Genomic DNA, 25,381 nt, shown 5'->3' with positions numbered 1-25,381 from the left:
TTTTGCACGAAATAGAAGAGGGAGAGATTGGCCGGTAAATATTAGCACGTGATTTTAATCCAGATTTGAATATGGGTAATAATAACGCTCACTTCCAATCATCTGGGACGCAACCTTTGTCAAGTGACTGCTGAAATATTAGTTTCAACAGGTATGATAACTTTTGTGCGGTTAATTTAAGAAGTTTGGCGCTCATGCCATCGGGTCCTGAACTCGTCTTGTACTCAGGTCGCTCAATGGCACGTGCTACGCCAGTTTCAGTGAGTTCTCTTGGGAGAAAATATTATGAATGGCAGTCTCTGGTAGGTCTTGCGAATATAAGGGAAGCTCATTTGAAATTACCGATGCCAACTGATCGCTGATTATTTCCGCGGTTTCTTCAGCCGACGGAGAATCGCCATGCTCACCGTCTAGCAAGGTCGGAGGCTCAGTGGGTTTAGGGTTTACTAACAGCCAGAATTTTTTTTGGGTCAGTTTTCATTAGGTTAGGCAGCGTGCTTTTGAAAAAAAAATGTTTGGCTTCTGTAATGAGGCTTGGGTTTTCCTCGATACATTCTTATAAATATCCCAGTCTACTGTCGATTTTGTCCGTGACGCCTTCCTAAATACTCGCTTCTTCTTATTCAGACATCTGTTCACATCCTGTGTGAACCAGGGATCGTTTTTCGTTAATCTAATAGTCAGTTTTGGTACACAACTAACTTCAGTTTGTTTTAACATGTCACGAAATTCAGTTTTCATTTGCAGTGCAATTTTCAACACTGGCTTCGAATTGGGATGTACACTCTGCCAGCATACGCTTCATTTTCTCGACATTTGCGCGTGGGTAATTGAGTATGTGCTTGGCAGTTATGGTTTTAACGGGCAGTGCGATAGAAAAGGAGCAATGTACTGTCACGGTGATCGGTGATGTACTATAAAACATGAGTAACTACATTATAGGGTTGATTAGTAAGTACGAGGTCCAATATGTTGTTTCCACGCGTTGGTTCCGCCACAAACGGTGACATGTTGTGCCCATGTGTTAGGTTTATAAAGTTCAGGCTTTATTGATGACGGCTGGTACAGCTAACAGTGGAAGAGCCCCAGTGTATGTCGGGGTAACTGAAGTCCCCGCGAAGAATAGCAACAGAGTTTGGGTGCTTGTTTAAGACGTAATGAAGAGAATCGTTTAGGTGTTCAACGAACTCTGCGCCACTATCGGGCGGTCTGTAGCACACGCCTATGACGCACGGTACATGCGCCAAGCGTGCCGTAACCCACGTAATTTCTAGGGGCGAGTCGCAAACTATGACCGAAGGACGAAATTCTTTCCCAATGGCAATAAGCACCCCTCCACCACGACAAGCGGCTCTGTCTTGTCGAAATATCGCGTACTGCGCAAGGAAACTAAGTTCACTGTTTTCCGTGTCAGAATTCAGCCACGTCTCTTTGCCAAGAATAACATCGGCATTTTCACGTGTATATAAAGACTTTTGGTTCGTCAAGCTTGCTGTATATACTGCGAAAGTTCCCAAGGATTATGGATAGCATTTTATTCGCAGTTGATTTCTTAGCGGATGGTGGTCTGGCGGGTGCGTTGTGTCAGGCCGGTAGAGGTTCATGGTTTGTAGCTACGCCTGCGCTGTTCTGTTCCCCTGTAGTATTATTTGCGAAATGTTCGTACCTGGCGGGTACTTGGATAATACTATCTGTGCTAGATTCATACCTATGGATGTTTTTACGGATTTAAAGGAGGTTGAAGCGGAGTGAATAGCTTTTGTTATCATTACGGGTGGCTTTGATGAAGTCGCGAAGCTTTTTGCGCGCCAATTGTACTTTAGGAGAGAAATCTTCGTCAAGCCAAACTTTGGGGTTTTCTAGCTTTTTAAGTTTAGGGTCATTGCGTAAAACGTCCATCTTTGACTTAAAGTTGAGAAATTTCACGATTTTGGGCCGGTCGACCGTGCGTGGCTGACCCAATCGGTGACCGGGTTCGATGGCACCGGCTTGTACGCCATCGTGAGTTGCAAAGAATTGTTTCACGATTGTTTCTGACTCCTCGTACCCCTCCTTTTCTGTTTGTGCTAAGTCCCTGACAATCAAGTTGTTCCTTCCCCCCCTGTTATTGATATCATCACTACATCAAATAATACTTCATTTACCTTTGCGATGCTTGTCTTCACTTCGCTCACAGAGTCGCCTACATTCTCGCTCTTTGTTTCAATTTCTGGCATTTTACTCAGATCGTTTTCGATTGCACCGATTCTTGAAATAATACTACTAATTTCCTGTTTTATGGCGGTTAGAGTAGACGCGGATTCAACGTAAAAATGTTTCACTAAGGCGAAAATATCGTCGATCTTAGGGCCAGGGTTAGATTACACGTCACGACAGAATAGCAGGATGAGTGAAATACCTAAATCTTGAAGCAGGAAGATTGGGCTAGGGCACAGGTATCTAACAAACGCGGACGCAAAGCTAACGGGAGCATAGCGGGAGTTCCTAGGTTGCCGGCAAGGAACAAATGAGCCAATCGTTGCGCGGTAGGTTAACACGTCAACACAAATCACACTACCCACAAATCAGATAAAACAGAGTGAGATCAACGGCCATAAACTAGAGGGAGCGTATGAAGCAGCCACGTGTGCCAAACTACATGCCTACCTATAACACCGAGAGCTGAAGTTAGCCGTGGGAGCCGTTGGCCGCGAATACCAGAGTGTTTCTGGCAGGTATTCTTTTTGTAGCCCACAGCGGCGCTACTCTCCCAACAAGACGATCGTGGATATGCTATCAATGGACGAACCATGAACGCAAGTCATGTGACGAAGTCCTCCTTTAGGCCGCGTTTGCGTACAACACCGCTATCGGGGAAGCTACGCACAGTACTACGTGCAGAACAGAGCCGAAAAGGGCGGTCGACGTCATGCTGCCACACACCGATGACCGGGACCTCAACTTCAACTTCCAATTATTTTTACATATTGCAGAGGAGGAATGCCAGCTTGCTCGACTTCATACAACAAACCAGCAGCTGGTGGATGCCGGACGAATCAACCTCAGATGCTCAGATACCGAATATCAGCCAGGCAAACTTGTGTGGGTTTGGAACCTGATAAGACCACGCGAGTTTAGTGACACGCTCCTTCGACTGTGTTTCGGAACCTGCAGAATTCAGCGAGGCGTTGGCACACTTAACCACAAGGTTGTCGCCGATTTCGACTGCGACATATCTCGATGACGCTCGCAACCCGAGACCGTACACGTGGTTCGTCCGAAGCCTTACTACCCAAGAAAACGGACCTTTTGCTTGCATGGTCGCTTCATTTTGCCATCGGGTGGACGCCCCTTCAGAAAGGGGTAATGCCGCGAAGAATGCGTCGGGTTTGTTTCGTAAAAACCCGCGTATAATACGAGATTTTTTTCCAAATTTTACTATGTAAAATTTGTGCCTCGTATTATATGTGGATCCCAAAGTTCTCAGCCGAACATTTGCACTTTTGGCTTCAGGGGAGGGTACGCCTGCTTGCGGTGGCGTTAGCTGGCTGCTGCTTCTCTCAGCCGGCGCCATTTTTATTGTTTTGACCACGCGAAGGATCGGAACGTTCACCGCAAGTCTATCACGATGTCGGGTGCACGAAGGCAGTATTCGGCTGGAATTAAAAGAAAAGGTATTTTATGGGCCGAGACCATCAGGAATTGCGCCGCAGGACGGCAGTTCGGCGTCACCGAAGGCAGCATTCGCGGGTGGAGAAAGCAACTGGTGCTTGACTGGATAAAGTCTGTGTGGTGTCGGCGGCCTGGAGCACTGTTGGGGGTTCCGGTCAGTGCTCGTGTTGGACGCCTTTCGCTGCCACCTGGCCGATTCCGTGAAGAAGTTGTTGCGCGAACCCCGCACCGAACTCATTGTCATTCCAGGAGGAATGACATCCCAGCTGCAACCGCTAGACGTTTGCATCAACAAGCCTTGCAAAGACTGCATCAGGTCCTGCTACCAAGAGTGGATGAGGTCAAGAGACCCGTAAGTGACAGCTACCGGATGGCTGACGCGGGCTTCTCCAGCGGTGCTTTGTGGCTGGATCGCGGATGCGTGGGCCAGCATCCCAGAGGAGCTCGTCAGTCGCTATTTTAAGAAACGCGGCATCTCGAACGCCCTTGATGGCACTGAGGACCACTTTCTGTGGGAAGATATTTCCGACAAGGCGACTTCAGGAGACAGCGGCAGCGAACCTGACGATGACTGAACAGACGTCGGGAGGCAGTGCCAGCGAAAACTGACAATGACTGAACGGTACCTGCAGTGCAAATAAATGTTTTCTGTGCTCTTTACCTCGAAATATATGTGGGTGAAATTTTTTTTTCTGATTTTGATGTCCCCGAATAACACCTCGTATTATACGCGGGTCCGTATTATACGCGGGTTTTTACGGTACTTAACGTGTTTTATTTTACCCCACTGGTGGCGCCCGGCTGTGCTACCTGTGCGACAAGCGAAGTGCCCAAGGGGTATCTTAGTTGATAGGGCGAGCGTTTTGCAGTGGCCTCATTACACTACGATAATCTTCGTTTATGCTTGGTGTTCTCGGTGTAGCTCAACGGTTCGAGTAATAATCACGCTCAAATAAATTCTCGCAGTGCAGAAAAAAGCCATTCGAATCGGCGAAACCAGTGTGGGCACGTCACTTAGTTGACTGCTTTTACGTTGCTAGTATTTCCCCTGACTTCTTGTGCAGCACAAGTTCGCTCCAATGAACGTTTCTTCCTTTAAAAACCTGCGTTCTCCTTGGCTAGGAGACAGTACATGGTTGTAGTTGAGATGTTCATGCAAAACATTATTCTTCAGCCGCTTTTCTAGTAGAGCACTTCAGAGAGTGAGTTTAATTTGGCGGACACATGCTATATGACGTGTCGAGAATACTAGCATATATACTAGCACGGTTATATCAAGCTCTTGGAGCCCACTACTCCAGCGTGTCAAGGGGCATACGGGTTTCCCAGAGTCTTAAGCCAACACAGGGAGCGGCGGTCGCTTACCACTTTGAACGCACGGGCATAAAGGTGGGATTGAAATTTTAGGGTTGTCCAGACAACTGCTAGGCATTCTTTTGTGGTGGTAGAGTAATTGCTGTCTACCCGTGACAGTGATCGGATTGCGCAAGCAATGGCTCTTTCGGCACCGTTTTGCCATTTAAGGAGAACAGAGCCTAGTCAGTGTGTAGCATAGTGACTGCACACTGACTAGGCTGTCGTGTCTGCAGGGTGGTGTCTGCAGGGAAAGCCGTAGCTCCCCAAAAGCCTCGGGCTCTTCAGCGGACCAGAAAAAGTGACGTCATTAGAGACATGTGAGAGGGGCTGCAGTGTTGGCGAAGGTTGTAATGAATCGCTGATAGTACGAGCAGAGGCCCAGGAAACACCGAACGAACTTCTTTTAAATAGGTGTTTAACAACGAGAAACAGCTGAAAGCTTGTGTACGTCGGCGCGAATGCCAGCGCTGCTGACGATGTGGCTGAGAGAAAGCAGCTACTCATAGACTAAGTTACACTTTTCTCACTTGACTGTGAGCAAAGCCGATCGTATGGCGCTGAGGAGGGATGACAGGTGCTCTAGGTGTTGAAGATGTAATTGTGATTGCAACGCCATAATATAGCTACACAGGGTATGTTTGCCACTTCAGGCGACATAGAATAGTGTTAATCATACGTTGAAAAGTGGCGGGAGAGCAGCACAAGCCAAAAGGTGGAACTTTAAATCTGTACTGCCTATCGGGAGTGGCGAAGGCAGTCTTCTCAGGATGGCGCTCGTGGACCTTTATTTGCTCACAACCACTCTACAAATTCATTGACGAAAAGTAAAGAGTGCGCCACAGTCGGACGAGGAAGTCGTCAATTGGAGGGAACAGATGTACGTCCTTTTTGTCACCTGATATGAGCAGAACTCGGGTTCACGATGGCTAGACAGGATACTGGTAAACTTTCTGAGGAGACGAAAGATCTAATTAGGAAAGTCGAAAGCATCACAATCTCCACCGCAGCTAAGAGAATCAAACTAGCGGAGCTTTGGAAGTTAATCAGTAAGGGTTATACAGCTGGCATACCGAAGTGTAATATAAAAAGCATCGAATATGCTGCAAAGAACGAATGCAGTCTGAGAGCAGTGAAGAGGCTTTAAGGCGTGGGAAAAATCGGATTTATGCACCAATAGGCAAGCAAGGAAACGCCATGATAAATAGGCATTAAATTGCCGTAGTAGCCGTGGAGTTCTGTAGGTATCTGTACAGTAGCCAGGACATTCAGAGTAATGCTGAACGAAAAAGTAGTTCAGAGGAGATAGACAGCCCGCGGGTAGCAACAAAAGAAGTAATGAAGGCTTTGAAATAATGAATAGGGGAAAAGCACCTCGTGAACTTCAGACAACAGCAGACCTCTTGTAGGATGGCAGGCAGATTTAACTAGTAAAACTGACAAACCTGTACACGCAATGCATAATGACCGTGAGTGTACCAGGATCTTGGAAGAACGCGAACTCCACCCTACTCCGCACGTCATTAGAGACATGTGACGTCATTAGAGACATGTGAGAGGGGCTGCAGTGTTGGGGAAGTTTGTAATGAATCGCTGATAGTACGAGCAGAGGCCCAGGAAACACCGAACGAACTTCTTGTAAATAGGTGTTTAACAACGAGAAACAGCTGAAAGCTTGTGTACATCGGCGCGAATGCCAGCGCTGAAGTGGGAGCGTGGTTACGTTCCGAATATCCAACAACACAACGCAGGGTCATCCAGCGGCTCGAGGAGGCTCTAGCGAAGCAGACGAGAAAGGGAACCTCTGCCCCGGTAAACGGTAGTAGAGGAGCCCGAGTACCTGACGCCTAGCCGAAGCCACAATCCTCGGGGTCTAAGCCCGGAACTATAGGGCGTATTAGCCATAGTTCAAAGACAGGGATCAACCGCGCCCTGCGTGGCCGGAGACTTCCCACATGCCGGATACCAAATAAATGTTATTTTTCTCTCTCTCTCTCCACCCTACTCCGTAAGAAAGGTTATGTGAAGGACCTAAAAAAGTACAGCCCGAGCAGCTTACTGGCAGGCGTCTAGAAGGTAATTAACAAGGTATTCGCTAACAGAATTTATGCCACCTTAACTTTCAGTCAACCTAAAAATCAAGAAGGATTTGGGAAAGACTATTCAACAATGGACAATATTCACACGAGCAATGAGGTGATAGAGAAGTGCGCGGAGTATACTGAAATGATATATTTTCGTCCGAGATTATGAGAAAGCATTTCACTCGGTCGAACCCTCAGCAGTCATTCAATCATTACGGAACCAAGGTGCAGACGAGAATTCTGTAAAAATACTAGAGGATATTTACAATGGATCCACAGCTATCGTCATCCTTCATAAAGAGAGCAGTAGAATACATATAAGGAAGAGAGAGACAGAGATAGAGAAAATTTTTAATGAGACCGAAGAGGTCAGCCCTGCATAATGCTGGGCTTGCTACTTCAGATGGTTGGTAAACATGTGATAAGGGTTATATGCTTAGATGATAATACAAATAAGAAAAAAGAAAAAAACCACAAGAAACTCCCCCAGACAGACACATGAACACACATAAAAAAACAAAAAAAGTCACAGACAGTCGTCTGGACCCTGGACCGCAGGATCTGCGGAATCACAACCCTGGAACCCCACAGCAGGCAGCCCTGCTGCAGGCTCAGCTCGGCGGCCTTGTGGCAATATATAACGCTCCGCCAACTCCTCCTCTCAGAACACCACTTTGACGACCTGTGACAGGACTGGGTCCCGGCTGGTCGCCTGCGACACAGCCGATCTGAACAGCCCCTCCAGGTAAGCGTGCTCCAGCATGAACACTTCGGTAGGTTCAGGAACAGCAGCAGGCACCTCCGGCAGGTGCCAGGTCCTTTTCCGGGCGGTAGACCAGCCGGTAGCTGTAGGCCGTGAGCCTCAAGGCCCAGCGCACCACTCAAGGCGATGCCTCCCCCGGGACCACCTTGTCGGGCCCCAGCAGGCCCAGCACCAGCTTATGGTCTGTGACCGCCTCGAGGTTTCGGCCCCACAGGTACTGGTGGAAGCGCTCGACCCTGAACATGAGGGCCAGGCCTTCCTTGTCCAGCTGGCTGTACCGCTGTTCTGCAGAATGAGGCCGACAGGACGCAAAACCATACAGGGCGTTCCTGGCCATTCTTCTCCCGGTGGGCCAGGACGGCTCCCACGCCGTATGGTGACGCATCTGCGATGAGGACGACAGACAGGCTTGTCCGGATCGAAGTGCACTAGCACCGGAGCCTTGATGATGAGCTCCTTGCTGCGCTGGAAGGCCTAGTACTCCTCCTTCTTCCAGCCCACTGCAAGTCCATCTCGAAGAAGAAGATGAAGCGGCTGCAGATGCCAGGACAGGTTCGGCAGGAAGCTCCTGTAGAAGTTTACGAGGCCGAGGTAGCTCTGCAGCTCCTTCTTGTTTTGGGGCTTGGGCGCCTTGAGCACAGCCTCAACTTTTTGGGGTGCCAGCTCCAGGCCTGCTGGGAAATGATGTGGCCTAGGTACTCAATGCTGGGGGCCACGAAAATGCATTTCTCCAGCTTTTGCGCCAACCCGGCATCCAGCAATCGTGTCAGGACGTTGTGTAGGTTCTGCAGGTGGTCTTCGTGGTCTGTACCGGTCGCCAGGATGTCGTCAAAGTACATCGCCCCGTGCCTCATCCCCTGAACAGGTTGTTCATCTCCCTGTGGAAAATGGCAGGTGCCGAGGCCACGCCGAACTTTAGGCGCGTGAACTTGAAGAGTCCCAACGTTGTTGGTATTGTGATGTACTTCCAGGACGACTCCTCGAGCACCAGCTGCTGGCATGCATCTCTCAGGTCGAGTTTCATCTGCTTCATGTCATCGAGTTTCATCAAGTTTCAAGTCATCTCGCTGCAACCGTTGCTGCTCCTGGGTTACCCCGTCCTTCAGGGTAAACGGCAGCGGGCGCGGCTTGGAAACCCGGGCCAGGCTCCCTCTGGCCATGAATGCATGCCGCCCTGCCGGTGAATGTGCCCACCCCGGGCTGGAACAGGACCTTGAACTTTATCAGGAGGCCTAGGACGTCTTGCACTGCACGTACTGCTTCCTGGTACTCCGGCAGCCGCACGCCCAACGCCTGGATCCAATTCCTACCCAGCAGCGTCGGTGACGACCCCTTCGTCAAATACAGGGGCAGGGTGGCCTCCCTGTCGCCAAGGCGAACGCTGACCTGGGCGTCACCCTCGACCTGGGCGAGCTGTCCGGAGTACCTGCGCAGTGGCGCCTGTGTCCAGCTCCATGGAAATGGGACGCCCGCAGACTTCGACGGTCAGCATGTATGGTGGCACCGACGGCTACGCTGTGCCCTCGTGCCACATGTCAAAAATCTGCTGGTCTTCTGCCACGACGTGAAGCAGAGCCGTTGATGAACCCGAAGCTGCTGCCGCACGCTCCTGCCGCGAACCCTTGCTACAACTGGCTTGGCCGTGTGCTGGCACGGAATATGTGCTCGACGCCGGCTGGTGTTTCCTTCCGTCCGCCGTCCCCCTCGGCACCCCCGAGCAATGTGCTCAGTTCTTCCACACGGAAAGCAGACCTCTTGCGCGAACTGGCACTGTGAGGGCGGGTGGTCTCCAGCGCAACGACTGCACCTGCCTTGCCATGTCTCCATCTTGTTCACCACCAGTTTTGTCGACGGTGAGTCGGCCGCACGTGCTATCTCGCCCGCGTCCTTAGCCGTAGCATACATCGCCAGCGCTGCCTTCAAGGAGTCGTCCAGCGAGGGGTCGGGAAGATCCAGGAGTCGCGTCTGCATGGCGGGGTCGTTGATGCCGCATACGATATGGTCCCGGAGCAGCGAGTGTCTCCGAAGGCGCAGCCGCTCGCCAACCCTGGAAGCGCTGCGACGAACTGCCTGAGAATCTCTCCGTCTCGGCGGCTCCGGTTGTTGAAACGGAAACGCTCCATTAACGTTGACGGAGTCGGGCTGAAGTGGGAGCGTAGCGTCGCGAGCACCTCACCAAGCGACTTGTCATGCAGCATGGCCAGCTTGAGCAGGTCAAGCAAGAGACCGAAGACGCGGTTCTCGCAACTGGCCAGGAAAATGTCGCGCTTTTTTGCCTCGGGTGTGTCGTTCGCCCGGAAAAAACACGCCGACTTGTTCCTCGTAGACCGGCCTGGCGAACCCTTCACCCTCGAACGGCTCGAGCCTCTTGTACAGCAGCATGGGGTAATGGCGGTCGGCGTGGCGGGGCGGTGTCTCGGCGCTTTCGGTGGCTTCAGTCACTCCGCGGGCTTCTTCCATAGTCGCCAGTGTCACGATTTAGCCTCGAATTCGTGAACGTGGGAGGGTCGGGGTACCCTCCAGTCGAGTGACGACACGCAGCGTACTGGTGGGGACGGTGACTGACCGCGAGCGACTGTGCTCGTCGGTGTTTATTTGCCAGCCGTGCACAATGTTTCCAACCGAGCCTGGTGGGGCCACCGAACTAAGCGGCCAACGAATATAAGGGTCGGGGTCGCCACACGCTCGTCATATTATAGTTAGGAAATGAGGGGCTCATTGAGGAAAATACAGAAAGATAGGTCGGCAGTCTACAACGCCAAAGCAGGCATAGGGGTGCTGTTAGGCTCTTTTTTACTACGGTTAATAAAATTAATACACACACAGACGCACACACACACACACACACACACATATATATATATATATATATATATATATATATATATATATATATATATATATATATATATATATATATATATATATATGAACTTAGAGAAAGATAAAACCCACACAGCGCGGAGAAATATAACTGAACAGTCGGGTAAACAGGGAGAACAGTAACAAAGAACGTTTATTCACGTTGCATTAACGGGACTTGCCTTTATAGGAGTACAGTTACATCTTTTTGCTGTGATAAACAAATGGGACACACTTCTTATATAGATTTGCAGAAAAGTGTGAGATGGAGTGGAAAATGTTTCAGAAACTGAGAGCATGTATGCAGTCGGGCTATGTCTACGGTACAACAACAAAAGAGAAGAGAGAGAGAGAGAGAGAGAGAGGGAGAGAGAGAGGGAGAGAGAGAGAGAGAGAGAGAGAGAGAGAGAGAGAGAGAGAGAGAGAGAGAGAGAGAGAGAGAGAGAGAGAGAGAGAAAGATTTCGTATTAACAAGGCGGCTCTTAAGGTTGTAGCACGACGGGACCACGTACGTGGCGTGGGCTGCAAGTTCATACCACGTATTCAGGCAATGCGGAAGATTGGACTATCGCGGTTTCAGAAAGAAGGAAAAAATATACAATAAGTTATTCAGTGGGTGAGGAGACTGGTTTGGACAGATCTATACAGCCATAAACGAAGATTGTGTTTTGAGTGTGCCCCCCGCGGATGGACAGCATAGACACAGTACACAAAAAAGGACTGAACAAGAGCTCGCAACTGAACATATAATAGGTAGGGGCTACAGATGACAACGGGTTCAACGTTTCTAAGCGGGGGGCGGGAGACACAGCCTCCTTCTCATGGACAAATCGCGTTGTTGAGCCGCATTACGCTAATAAAGCTGCTGTATTTGACTAGTTTCTCGGAATTCTGGTGGAAAGCTTAATGGCAGGAATAATGAACACTGTGTTAAAAATTATGAGGTTGGCAAATTTTTTATTAGGATGAGCACATTAGTTTTCTGTAACTTTTATTAATACCAAGCGTCATTGACGCAAACTTATAAATGAGATAAGATTGCCGAACCGCGCTGTTGTCATGTGTTTTGAAAGCGGATTCTAAAACTGTTGCTTTAAGATGTTTAAATGCATGGCCGGAACCGTTCATATGTCTTGACAGGGGAAAATATGGGCGACTGTTTGCTTGAGAGCGGTGGTTATTGAACCTTATTCGGAGGGGAGATTCAGTTTGACCGATATATTGTTGCCCACAATCAGTGAACTTTAGAAGGTATACAGCATTAGCGGAGTCAGAGTTAAATTGTTCTTTATATTCCCGTAGTAGTTTAAAGTCGTGCTGGTCGCACGCTGTGTAGTGATCATGTGTATGAATACTTTACAACCAGGTTCATTAGAGGCCATGCAACCAGTAGTTTCCGGTCAGTTGATACGAGAGTTAGTAAGAAAGTCGCCTAAATTCTTATTACGCTGGTAGACAACGCGTGGTGGTTCGGGGAATGTGCTTTTAAGCATTCACTTTGAATTAGGATGTTGGGATGTTTGTTTAGTTCGGGTGACACTCTTTGAGTGGAGGCTGAGTCCGTTGAAACTAGGTATGTTTGTGGGTTAACGTTCGGGGCTTTTTTCTTACAGATTTCGAACGGTCTAATTGGTTGGCTCCCACAACAGCGTCGTCGATAACTTGTTCCGGGTATTCTTTATTCAGGAGGGCGGTCTTAAGTTATCGACAGTTTGAGACAAAGTCGGCTTGGTTTGTTCAAATTTTCCTAAAACGGTCGGCTTCGTTGTACGGTATTGTGGTCTCCAATAGAGAGTTTTAGCTGACCATTTTCGACGCTCTGCTATGCTCCCGACGTTTCGCTCAACACAACCGGAGCGTCAGCAGCCGGAAGGCTTTTAGTTAAGCGATAACCATGTCTCCCTCGACGGGGAATGATTCGCGTGACTGGTCGTTTCGCGTGCGCTTGTAAACCAAAACTTCATCCTAAAGGAAACACAAGAATTTGTATTTGGTCACCCGAAAAAAGCAAAATACCGTGTTTCTTGGCCTCATTTAACGTTTGTTTTGTAATGTAGTCGCTGACATTATATTATTTTTCTAAATAACAATAAAAAATCAGATATACCTTGTGGGCCTGCTCTCTACGGCATGCCAAGGAATGAGGCACACTGCGGTTGCGTGAAAGAACTCTTTACTTACATCTTCCAACGCGCTGTCGCCCGTCCGGGCATACACACACACCAGCACCAGAAACACTCTGCCTCTCCCGAGTCCCGAGTCCCCGCGCGCGGTTCTTCAGCACCACCCGCTCCTTCGCCTCGCTGCCCGCTGCCCGTCGTGTCCGCCAGCGCCATCTCTCGGTGCCCGACGTCCCCAGGTCCCGCGGCAGCAAAGTGTCCGCGGGGGAATCTTGGAGGCCATGCGTGGCCGGTGGGTGACCGGCGGCGGAGAGGGCCCGAGGAGAGAGCTCGTGGCGAGGGGCGCCGAAGCGCTCCCCACAACCTTGGAATAGCCAAGCCAAGGCTGCCTTTCTCGGCGCTGCATAGAAGCAGCCCCGCGCTACGGTCGATGTTTTTTGCTTTCGTTCTAAAGATCTTTAAGGTGTGTGACACCATCGCCTATTCGGAAGCACTTTCGCGGTTTCGTCGCTCGTGTTTCAAATAAAGAAACGAATTTTGCTGTAGCGCGCTCGCATCGCGGGGGCAACCTTGTCAAAACTCCGCACGGTAACGTAAGCTGCCGCGATGGTCCGCTAAGAGGCCCCGGTTAGCGGAGCGGGGCGCCACCCTGGTTTCTCTGGTAGCGCGATAGCGCGCCACGCATGCGCAATGGCGCTCCCGCTCGCTATCGGAGCAGAGCGGACCTTCAGAAACGGTCAGCTAAAACTCTCTAATATCTGGCATGGCTACTTTGGAAGTGCAAATACTGCCGCGTTTCTGCCGGTTTCAGTTTTCTATACAGTTTAGTTTGAAGCCGACCTTGAGGAAAGAGAAACGGTGCAGTCCAGAAAGTTTACACTGTGTTCCCAATATGAATGAGCGAGGGAAGTACTAGGAGAGAGAGAGAGAGAGAAGGAACTTTATTTGAGCCCAAACTGGTAGAAGGAAGGGGGTGACAGGGAGGAAGTCACCTAGCCTTCCCCGTTAGATGGCGGCCATGAGCCCGTGGGCCCTAGCGGCATCTTCCGCCAGCTGGACGAGTAGTTGTTGTACGTCGGGGTGAGAGCTGAGCAAGGCGGCCTCCCATTGCTCCTGAGTCCTGATGTTTAATGCTCTATTAGGGGAACGAGGTTTCTGTGGGCATGCCCATATGATGTGTTGTAGGGTGGCTTTGTCTGCACACCACCTGCATCTGTCGGAATACGTGTCTGGGTAATATCGGTTGTAGAGAACAGGGTTGGGGAAGGTGTTCGACTGTATTCGTCTCCACGCAACCGACTGCCATCTGTTGAGGGAAGAGTGTGGTGCAGGGTACTTGAGGCGACTCAACCTGTAGTGGTGTGTGATCTCCCTGTACGTGGCCAGCCTGTCTCTGCTCCCCGTGAACGTAGGCCCGATGTCTCCGTCGAGGTCAGCCTGGTTGCCGAAATCTCGGGCTGCCTCGTGAGCCAGTTCATTCCCCGGCAGGGACGAGTGTGCTGGTGTCCATACAAGGCGAACATGCCTGCATCTGTCGCCAATAAACGTAGAAAGAATTTTGGCCGCTGGCCGGGATATTCGTCCCGCCAGGAAGTTTCTTATTGCTGTCTTGGAATCAGACACAATAATTTTGGCTTCCGTGCTAGCTATTGCGAGCGCAATAGCCGCTTCTTCTGCCACCTCAGGGTGCGTCGTCATGATTGTGCCCGAGGTCACTGAGTTTCCTTGCTGGTCTACTACGGCTACGGCCGCAGCCGGTCGGTCGTGATAATCCGCAGCATCCACATAGAGGACATGTGGGTTCCCGCACAGCTGCCGGTGAAGTGCAGTAGCTCTGGCGGTTTTTCTGTCTTGATGATGATCCGGGTGCATATTTCGTGGTGTGGGAGAACAATGGATGTATGATCGAGTGCTGTCATCCAGAGAGCATTTGATACCGTGTTGAGAAGCGAAGGGGATGCGCAGGGACCTTAGAATTGCGCGGCCAGTCTCGCTGCACGAGAGCCTGTGCAGCTGTGCCATCCTTTGTGCTTCTACTAGCTCTTCCAGGGTATTGTGCACCCCCATTGCTTGGAAGCGCTCCGTGGATGCCATGACGGGTATTCCTACAGCTTGCTTGTAGGCTTTCCGGATGATGCACTGGAGCTTCTCTATTTCTGCTCTTTTGAAGTTCAGAAAAGGAGCCACGTATATGATGCGACTTATAATAAAAGCATGAACCAGGCGCAGTAAATTTGCCTCCTTGAGGCCGTGGTGTTTGTTAGCTATGCGGGCTATAAGTCGGCTGATTTGCTCCGCACTAGATTTCAACGTCGATACAGTAGCTGTGTTGGCTCCATTTGCTTGAACACGAAGGCCGAGTACGCGAATGCACTCGACGCGTGGAATCAGGCTGCCCTGTATATACACTTGAATGTTCGGGACGTCTTTCTTTCTTCTTCCCTGTTTGGGAGGTTGGTAGAAAAGGATCTCCGATTTTTGAGGTGAGCAAGCAAGACCTCTCGGGGTGATGTAGGCGTGGACTGCATCGGCAGCTTGCTGCAGCCTTTCCTCCAGGTCCCCATCACTGCCTCCAGTCGCCCAGATTGTAATATCATCTGCGTAGAGGCTATGTTGGATTCCCGGAATAGCCTCTAGGAGTGGAGGCAGCTTGATCATGGCGACGTTGAAGATGAAGGGCGACAGTACGGATCCCTGTGGTGTGCCCTGACTCCCCATTTGAATGAGCTCCGATTCAAGTCCTCCCAGGGTGAGACGTGCCGTGCGATGAGACAGAAAGTCCTTGATGCATGCATAGGCACGGCGCCCGACTCCAAGCTCGGCCAGATTGTATAGAATGGCATCGTGTCTGACGTTGTCAAATGCCTTGGTGAGGTCCAGTCCAAGTATAACTCTAGTGTCAAGGTCCGAACCTTGAATGTCCAAGATCTGGTGTTTTAGTTGCGGCATAACGTCTTGCGTGGAAAGCTTGGGCCTGAAACCCACCATCGTGTGAGGAAACAAGTGGTTTGTCTCCAGGTGCTTGTACAACCTATTCAGCACCACATGCTCCAGAGGCTTGCCCAGGCAAGACGTAAGAGAAATAGGCCGTAAGTTCTCCAACTTGAGTTCCTTGCCCGGTTTCGGTATCATGGAGATCTTAGCTGTTTTCCAGGCGGGCGGGATTTGCCCTCGTTCCCAGCACTGGTTCATGTACCGTGTGAGGGCGGCTATGGAAGGATCGTCCAAGTTAGTCAGAAGTTTATTCGTGACTCCATCCGGGCCAGGCGCCGATTTGGTCCGGAGATTCGTTAGTGCAGCTCGAATTTCAGCCTCCGTTAGAGGCCTGTCGAGTTCGGAGTTTTCAGGACCAGTGTATTCTGGCAACGGCTCTGGGTCTCCCTCTTTAATGTAGAGGTCCTTAATAGTTTTCAAAAGTTGCTGCTCATCACCGCCATATGTATGTAGGAGAGCTAGCAGGTTATTTCGCTGTACCGTTTTACCTTCGTTGGGGTCCAGGAGGCTTCTTAACGTATTCCACGTGCTGATTTTCCCCATTTGGCAATCCATGCGGTCGCATACAGTATGCCATTGCTGATTCGTGAGATAGTTAGCGTGTGCTTCAATTTCCCGATTCAGTCTTGCTAATCTCCTGCGAAGGGGGCGATTCAGTTTCTGCTTGTGGAGCCGCGCCTGGATGCTGGCTTTAGCCTCCCACATGTGTAGAAGTCTGGAGTCAGCCTGCCATAAGTCTGCCTCTTCGGGTATAATGTGTGTGGCCAGGTCAACATGGCTTTGTAGCTCCGAAATCCACTCATCCAAGTCTTCCATCGCTGCCCCATCTGGTTCTACATTTGCTTCTCGTAATTTCCGGAATGTGTCCCACTTGGTAATAATATGTCGTCTGCTCATTGATTTAGCTGGTCCGGTCTGGATAATTGTTTCGACTATGTAATGATCACTTCCGAGGTTTCTACGCGTGTTGTTCCAGATGGCCTCCTTGATATTTTTTGTGAAAGTGAAGTCCGGGGTGGTGTCCCTTGTGACGCTGTTACCCACCCTTGTGGGGTATGTAGGGTCAGTGAGCAGGGTCAATCCTAATGACTGCGCATCTTCCCATAATATTCTTCCTTTCTTGACCTCTCTGGGGTATCCCCACGCCGGGTGTGGGGAATTAAAGTCACCAAGGACAACCACAGGTTGACGTCTGGCTAGGTCCATAGTTTTTCTGAGAAGCTTGGAGAAGGAGTGCGTCTTACTAGGGCTACTATACACATTTAAAACAAAGAGACTACCTCCGCCTTGTTTCAGCCCAGAAATAATTTCAGTTAACACATTTTCTGGTTCCTCGATGTCCGTTGAATGCTGGATGACTGGGATGTTTCTTCGAATGAGGGTTGTAACTCCCATACGTTTTTTCCTGTGTGCCAACGAGGGGGAGGAACTGAATGGGCTAAAGCCCGTAAGCTTCGCCTGGCCATTAGTTTCTTGAAGGGCTATAAAATCAGTATTGTCAGCTGTGAGCATATTGATGTATTGTTGCAAATTTTCTCGTTTGTTTTTGAAACCTCGGCAGTTCCATTGCCAAATTCGATATGTTTTATTGCGGTTCTGCTCCATGACGGTCGCCAGTAGACTCAGATTTCTTGGGTCCTTCCGCTACAACATTAAGGGAGGCATGTACATTTTTGTTGTCCTTTGTGGGCCGGCGTTGGATGTAGTCTGTTCAATACGTGTGATGGTGTCTTCTATGGCGACAAATTTGGCGCTCCAGGCTTCTTGCTGCTTAGTGAAGGTGTCGGCTAAGGCCGTAACCATGCTGCCAATTTTGTTGATTTGGCCTACAAGATTATTTTCCAGATTCAAGAGGTCTTGCTGTTGGGCGGTGCCCTGAGGAATATCCGCGGCTTTCCTTTTCATCGGAGGAGAGGTGTTTTCGGAGGCGCACACGATGTTGGCAGTTGGTGGAGAGGGAGTGAGGGAAGTTACGTTAGCTGCAGTTGTCTGGTTACGCTTCAGCATAGCAATTTCAGCTTTGAGCTGCCTGTTTTCCTTTAGAACCAATTCGAGGGTTTGTCGAATGCGAGTGATTTCCTCGCCTGCAAGGGGTGGGGTATCATTTTTCTTCGTACTTGTTACTTTGTGTGCAGTGTTACCCTGAGAGGCCGCCGTTGCCCAACTCACCTTAGCGTCGAAGCTTCCTTCCATCTTGTTCTTCTGAGATGCCGAGCGTGAGGCGCTGCGTTGTTGTCGTCCCCTTCTTCTGGACTGGGAGCGTGAGCGTCGTCCAGCTCCCTCCATGTTGTGCGGGGTTGACAACGGCGGGAAGGCTTCTGAGTGCTCTGTCTCTTTTTGTCCTCTGGTTTCTTCGACTCCACTGCCGCGTCGTTGATGCTGGAGGCCTTGTTGCTGTCGGAGCCATTCGCGCTGCCTCAACACGTAAGGTGTCTTGTAGCGCTGTTTGCACTTTTTGTCCCCTGTAGGATGTCCTTTCCCACACAAGGCACACTTTACCACACACTCGTGTTCCTCCATGGGATTTGCAAGACCACATGCGCCGCAGAAGGACTTGTCTGGCTACGGGCAGACGTCCATGCGATGTCCGACTTTGCCGCACGCTGCGCACACTTCGTGTTTCTTTTTGTGCAGGAAACACCGGTATTCTGCTCCGCGGTAATAGACAAAGTAGGGCACTTTTGTACCCGCAAATGCTATAATCACTGAGTTCGTCTTCCCCATTCTTCTGGCGTGCAACGCTGTGGGGTTCCTCGAGTAGATTAGGCTTCTCGCTATGTCTTCTGCCGAGTCGTAGCTTGGTACGTTATGGATGACTCCTTTCACTGAATCCTCGGGTGACGTGGTATAAGCCACAGCAGCGTACTGTGCTTCTCCTATTTTCAACTCGGAGATCTTTGCATATTTTTCCGCTCGAGCGAGCGCCGGCGTACTCACGATTAGGATGTTTTGTTCAGGATTGGATCGTAAGATGTCTTCAGAGGCTTGGGCCAATGTGAAGCCCGCACACTGCAGAATGCTGTCTCGCAGCTGAGCGTCGCTCACCTGTGTGACATTCAGGCCCTCTCGAGGACGAATGACGACTTTGATGTCGTCCTTGGGTAGGCGAGGGTACTTGGGGCGGTGCTGCGGAGGTTGTTTCCTCATGCGTTCACGTGACTGGTGTGATGATGAGCCTGGCTCCCGGACCGAGACATCTGCCGGGCGCTTGGCGTCCTGCTTGAGTTGCGCCAGGGCGCGACCGAACTTTCGCCGATGGCTGGTGAGCCATCCGCTGTCGTCTTCGTATTCTTGTGCCGAGATAGTCTCGCCTTCAACCGTGGTAATCATTCGCACTGCTGTTCCCGCAGCGTATGCGGTGCTCCCCTGGACAGGCGCTGGGCTTTTCGCCTCGCCCGAGAGCACACTCCCGCTGGGTGACGTCATCACCGCGAGATGATGCCTCGCCGCAGCCACCACTAGGCTTACCGCCGTGGGCAGCGCGGCCGGGGCTGCGTTCGACGATTAAACGGCAGCAGATGGATGGATCTGCATGCGGGTGGTCCCCTCAGGTGGATCTCGACCTTAGGAAGCTTGACCGATGATCAGTAACAGGTGAAACAAAGGATTGTCGGCGCTAGCGCAGGAAAATCACAGAGCTCATGCGAAGGATGACAGCTCCGTTCGGCCCCCTAGCACGTGCCGGGAAGTACTAGGATGCGCTATGATAAATGCCTCAATGAAGGTTAGAAGCTCCGCATCACCGTGCTGCCAGACGATCAATATGTCGTCAATATACCTTTTATAGTATAGTGGTTTTAAATTTCGAGTGTCAAGAAAGTTTGATTTGAGGTGAGCCATAAAGGTATTGGCGTAGTTGGGTCCTATTCGAGTTGTTATTTACGTTCTACTGACTTGCACGTAATAAGGTCCGTCAAACGCAAAATTGTTAAGTGCAAGAATAAGCCTAAGGCAAGTTTGGAGAGTACAAGAATGGATAAGTTTGTCGCATGATGACTACTCACACGGAAGTGATACAGCGGTGATGTTATCTTCATGAGGATGTTAGTATACAGGGACGCAATATCGAAGGTGACTAGGTGGATGTCATCAGCAATTTCAATTTTTGAAATGTCTAAGAGAAAATATTGGTATCCTTAATGAAGAAGAGAAAGCTGGGCGGAATGATGAAAATGAGATTATTTACATAGCGCGAGAGGTTTTCGGTTTCATTGCCAATGCCAGAAAGAATGCGGCGCCCTAGGTTGTTTAACTTTGTATTTTAAGGAGAAAATAGAATTGACCGGCTATTGGGCTTATTGAGATCAAGGAACGAGCAGTGGTTTTATTTAGTGTTTTACTTTTAACAAGCTCAGCAAGTTTATCTTGACGATTTGCTTATAGCCTTGAGTGGGATCATTGGGTAATGCTTTGTAGAACGTCGATACCGATAGTTGCTTATTGGCCTCGTTAACAGAGTCGGTTTTATCAAGGATTACGATGGCGCCTCCATCATCGGCATGTTTAATAATTATGTCGGGACAGCTTGCGAATTCCTCCAGGGGTTTTTTTTTCGGTGGTAGTCATGTTATGGTGGAAGGAAATTTATGTTTGGTATGCTTATCCCACATCGCGTTGGACAGATTTGATGTACATGCCGAGGCAACTATCACGTTATATGGGAGGGGTTAAGTGCTTACAGCTTAGTTGGGTGCTGCAGGCTTCTTCCGTCGCAGGGTGATCGTAGAAGTATTCTCGTAGCCTCATATTTCTGGCGAAATGATCTAAGTTCGTAAAAAGTTGAAATTAATCAAAAACACTAGTAGCGGGGCAAAAGTGTAGGCTATTCGACAAGACGTTCATTTTGAATGGATAGAGGCTTATACTTGAAACGTTCATTAGATTCCCGGTAAGATTTTTTTGTGACAGCAGACAAGAGCAAGTATTAGTACTGGTGTTTAGCTGAAGTGGGTGGGGTGCCGTAGTCTATGCATTTATTGCAGACGTAGTGACATTATCGTCTGTATTCTCCGAGGTACTAGTGCCGTAGCTTGTTAGATTCTTACGCGTGTGGCCGGGGTTAGAAACCTTATCTCGGTACATTTTGCGGGCTTTTGTTCGGGATATGGCGGAGGCCTTCTTGGATTCGTTGTTGCTTAAAAGTTTCAACTCTCTTTTTTTCTTAATCCCTGACTGAGTAGTTCCTCTTTCTTTCGGAGAGAATGGGCCGAGTTTCGCAGTGTTAGAGGAATTTTTTAGGTAATTGTACAGATGCTTATTTGAGTACATGTTCCACTTTTCATGTTGGACGGGGAGGGTTGGGCAGTAGCAGGTTTAATTCTAATCCAGAGACCTCTGCGAGCCACCGCGGGAGTCAAATACTGTGCAAGAGCGGAAACACGCAGATCGGAACGTATGCGCTTTTCAATGATTTTTTTTAACTTTCAAAACTGTCTTTAACTGGCAAGGAGGCCGCGTTACCTGGTTTTTGTGTTGTAGTCAGTTGTTGCTATGCAGATGCTTCCGAAGGTTGAGTGGGCAGGCGGCATGGAGGGCTGGATTTTGGACCCCCGAAGGTCTGCCGGACACGCTGCTGTTGGTGTCCGTGGGCTTGGCGGCCGCTGATGAGGTGGAGGTTGGTCGTGGCATGTTGTCGGTGCGACGCTGTTCGGGGAGCTTCGTAGTTTCGCCGCGAGCGCTCCCTCGGGGCGTTGTGGCGGCTGCAGGGTTGGCAGGCGGGGGCGGCATGCTGCCGACACGATGCTCGTTCGTGGACTTGGGGGATGGGCTGCTGGCGTTCACCGTGGGCGCCGTGGCTGTGGTGGATCTGGGGTGCGGTGGCGGTTCGCTGCCTCCCGATACTCCTCCGGAGTCTTTACACTGGATATAATTGGAGGCAGTGGTGGAAAGTCTCGGTCATCTGAAAAGATACCCGGGGCTGCAACTGGGCTGGCGGTGCTTGCGAAGTGGCGCCACCCCAGAGGATTGCAGCGCTTTTGCATAAAGGAGAGTGCACGAATGTGCCGTCCAGCAAAGCCACACCCTCAAAGCTTGGGTGTAAGCGATCAGCAGCGAGGTCGCGGCCGGCTGGAAGGTTCTCAAAGCCATGACCGATGAATCAGACAAAGCGTGAGTGGCGGCAAAATTTCCAGGGAAGTGCATTGAAACGGCGTGCATTTTCGTTGCAGTAGCGAGAGAAGCGAGTTATTCGGTAGTGGCGGCGGCCGTTCGCAGAGCGGGGAAGAATGAGACTGGAGTAGATAGTGGAAAAATTCTTCCGAGATTCAAGAATGAGGTCAGTCAGTGAGTGGTAGTCAGAGAAAACATGTTCAGCGGAAGTAGAGCTGAGATCATTAGTACCAACATGCAGAGAAACTGTAGTGGCGGAGGCTGGGATAATGTCGATCAGTGAGCGTGCGTCAGAAATGCATGTTCCAAGCTCTCAAACAAAAGCGGAGGTTCAAGGGCGGAGGGTATCGAAGTGATAATACAAAACTCACAAACCGCGCAAAAATAGTAAAGGTAAAGAGTTAGATAAACGAAAAGAACATTAACAAAAAAGGTTTTCTCACGTAGCAGACACGAGACTTGCTTTCATCAGAGTGCAGTTACATTATTTTGCTGTCACAAATATTTGGACCACATTTTTTATGTAGATTTGCAGAAAGCTGTGAGAAGGAGTGCAGATATACAGAGAAAGAGAAACTTTATTTTCAAACATATGGGATTCAAACAACCCAATTACCGGTCGTCTTCAGAGAATACTGAACTCAGCTCCAGTACGTTTTTGATGCACCGCACTAGAGCTAACTGTTCCTCAAAAGTGGAGGCGACAGTCAGCAATGTTGGTTCAATGGCAGCTGCGTCAGTTTTTGTGCCTCACGAAAGCTAGGAATAGTGTAGGGACATTACCGAAGGATATGTTGCTGATTGGGATATCCAATACAGTGTTTGCAGGGTGGTGGTTTTTGTGCCCTTCCTTTAGAGAAAACATATCGTCTAGCTGGGGTGCATGTCGTTTTATTCTGTGCTGGTCTCAATTGTCCTGATTGCTGCCTGTCTAGGTTATGGACCTCGATCGAGGGTTTTCGACCTGCCTGTCTTGGTTAGATTGAGGTAGAGGTAATTCCCTTCTGTTAAGTTTAAGGTCTCTTAGTGTACTCTTCTTAATGCCACGACAATTCGACCTATCCAGGGAGATGTTCAGTGTCCGAATTCTTAACCCACGGGCGAGCGTGTCCGCCCGAACGTTGCCAAACATCTCCGCATGGCCAGGTGTTTAAACAATGTCGTAGCGATGATGACAGTGATTATAAATAAATCTGTTGTATGTTTATTCATGTTGTTCAGTATAATTTGCATGCATGCTTTTTGAGAAACTTTGGGTTCTGTACAATGTGGACTATGCGGTGTGAAGGTGTGGTGGTATCTAACGGCTCTGGCGATGGCGTGGAGTTCAGGGCCTGCTGTGTTGATTTTGGCGCTACTTTTGAGGCTGGTAGATACTGCCGGATGAAAGTCTGTGTTCAGCACTACGATGCTGTGCTTGCCTCTGCTAGAACTAATATACACATAGTATATTCCTTGGCTTGTTGGAGATCTTTTTAAATGTTTCTGTAAAAAAATTCACTCTTTGCCATCTTCTGCCCTCATTCCTTTCGGGATCCATATTCCTGGATAAAGGGGCGACTTTGAGAAGGTCTCGAGTTTTGCTGTCGAGAAATCAGCCCTTGACATCATTTGGCTGGTTTCGAGGTGTGAGCTCGAAATTGATGCTGCTGAGGATACTCCTGCCATGCTCGGTAGATCGAACTCTTTGAACTTGGTTTGCCAAATGAACTGAAACGATCTCATCAATCGTATTGGTACTGAATAGGGCCTCGTTGCTAGTCGACATTTGTGCTCCTAAGGTAACCTTGGTAGCCTTTCTGATGAGCGCCTCTTCGTTGAATTTTTTTATATGTGATCGGTTTAAGTACGGGAAGTAATACGTAAACCTGGAAATTATCATGGCATCCCTCAGTCTCAGGGGTTCCTTCTCCTTCAATCCAACAGTATGGTTGGTGATTCTTTTCATTATGGGAATGATCTGACTGCCTTGCTTCAAAAATTGTTGAGTTGTTGTATAAGACTTGCCGTCTTTCTGGATGCGAAAGCCCAAGATCATATTTTCTGCTATTTGTGGGGTGGGAATTTTCGCCAAGGTCACAATAACTGTTCTTTGAGGTTGTCGTTTGGTATGCTTTGTTAAGAGAAGAACCTCTGATTTGGCAGGGGAGCAATGAAGGCATTTTCTCTCAGCCTCCTTCTAAATTATATTTAGTACTACTTGCAGCGTGCTTTCAATGTGCCCCAAAGAACCCTTCTAGACATACTGTAATGTCATCTGCGTATAAGGTGTACTTCATGTATGGAATTTCACCCAGTTTTCTGGCGACTGCACATATGGCTAGGTTAAAAATCATGAGTGACAGTAGCTATCCCTTTGGTGTACCTCTGCCTGGTTGCTTTTTATTTTCTCATGTGTGCAATTCAAGGACAATGCGTAGAGGGTGGTCTTTCAAAAAAATGTCTCACGTAGTTGAAGATACAATCGCCGCAGTCAGTTCTTTCTAGCTCCTCAAGGAGGCAGTCATGTGGGACATTATCGAGTGCTTTGGGGAAATCGACTCCTAAAATAGCTTTGTTTTGAGCTGTGTTTGTATATTTGATCACGTCCCCTTTATTCTGAAGGAGTGCGTCTTGGGTTGAAATATGTTCCCTGAAGCCAATCATCTGGAAGGGTAAAAAATTCTTCTCGTTTAACTATCGTACAAACCGTTTCAAGATTATCCGTCCTAATAACTTGTCTTGACATGATGTTAGGGAGGTGGGTCTCAGATTTCCAATCTTTATAGGTTTTGCAGGTTTAGGGAGTAAGGTAACTATAGCGTCCTTCCACTCCTGCGGCAATGTTCCACTTTTCCAGGCCTTATTCATTACCCGCAGAAAAGACTGAAAATCTGATTCATTTAGATTGCGAATAATACTGTTGCCAATTTGATCTGGCTCCGGGGCAGAGTCCCTGTTAGCTTCAGAAATAGCTTCAGTAAGCTCTTCCCTGGTCATTGGCTGGTTAAGGTAGTACTTGCTCTTTGTCTTGCCGTTGTAGTCTTTGTAAGACGGATAGTCTCTTTTGGGAAAGTAGACATTTGCTAGTTCGTCTGGCAGGTACTCCATCTTGTTATAGGTAGCTGCCAAAATGTCTATACGCTTCTTTAGTTCTATTTTGAATTTAACCCGGTTGTATGAAATACCGAATAAAAAACGAGGCGTTTTTCAGGCCAACATTGCTAATTAGTTGGTTGCATATACTTTACCAATTGTTTCTTGTGAGTTTGGAGGCGTATGTTTGAATTTCGACATTTATGCTTTATTCTTTTTTTTCAGCTTCGTTTTAAGATTGTTCTTTCCATCTCTTGGTTAATCCTCGCCTTGCTTTCAATAGAAGCAAAAGATGGAGTCAGTCGCCGGTTGATTATCAGAAGTTCGTATACACTTATGGAGCATGACTTTACATAATGTAATATCCTTGC

Source organism: Haemaphysalis longicornis, unplaced genomic scaffold, assembly GCF_048455015.1.
Source record: "Haemaphysalis longicornis isolate Haplotype H1 unplaced genomic scaffold, Haemaphysalis longicornis Haplotype H1 scaffold_6, whole genome shotgun sequence".
NCBI classification, from domain to species: domain Eukaryota; kingdom Metazoa; phylum Arthropoda; class Arachnida; order Ixodida; family Ixodidae; genus Haemaphysalis; species Haemaphysalis longicornis.
The sequence above is the reverse complement of the archived record's forward strand: the minus strand, read 5'-3'. Positions refer to the sequence as shown.